The following is a 795-nucleotide window of genomic DNA, read 5'->3' as shown; positions in this document are numbered from 1 at the left end:
TCGGTGCTCAGCTTTCTTCACAGTCCAACTCTCACATCCATACATGACCACAGGAAAAACCATAGCCTTGACTAGACGGACCTTTGTTGTTAATCACCCAGTGCAAAATTGCCACAGGCGCATTCGAGCCAGACAATCTTCTTTCCCATCAGGGCCCTTGGACTCCTTAACTGACTGAACTTGGTAAGAGGCCAGATGCGGCTTCAGGCAAGGCTTTGTGGAGACTCGTGCTGCATCAAGGGAGCAAGAAGAACTACCAGATGCCCCTGCTCACCCCCAAGGCCGGGAGTGCGGACTGCTCAGTTAAACAGGGGTGAGGTTATGGGCTTGCCTCGTGGCTCAGCAGTAAAGAACCGCCTGCCAATGCAGGAGACGCGGGACCAGTCCCTGGGTTGGGAAGACCCTGTGGAGAAAGGAATGGCTACCTCTCCAGGATTCTTGCCTGGAGAATCCCATGGACAGAGGATCCTGGTGGGCCACAGTCCATGAGGTCACAAAAAATCAAAGAGGTCTTTGAAACTAAACAAGAACAAAAAGGGTCAGATTTGTGGGTGCAGCCTGCCGTGTGGTGTGGGAAAAGCAACACGATGGCGCCGGCCAGGCTCCCGGCCATGTTCTGTAAACGAGGGCCTCGCGGGGTTGTGTGAGAGCGGGCGCCTTACAGCGCCGCGCATGCGCGCACGAGGCGCCGGCTGCGTCAGGGGCGCTGTGCGCGGCGCTACAGAAGCTTCGCCTGGAAGAGCCCCCAGACTCGGGTTGTGTCTGCTGGAAGGGCCGCGGCACCGGCGGGAGGGA

Source organism: Bison bison, unplaced genomic scaffold (assembly GCF_000754665.1).
Source record: "Bison bison bison isolate TAMUID 2011002044 unplaced genomic scaffold, Bison_UMD1.0 scf7180017864233, whole genome shotgun sequence".
Lineage (NCBI taxonomy): Eukaryota > Metazoa > Chordata > Mammalia > Artiodactyla > Bovidae > Bison > Bison bison.
Note: the sequence above shows the minus strand (reverse complement) of the source record.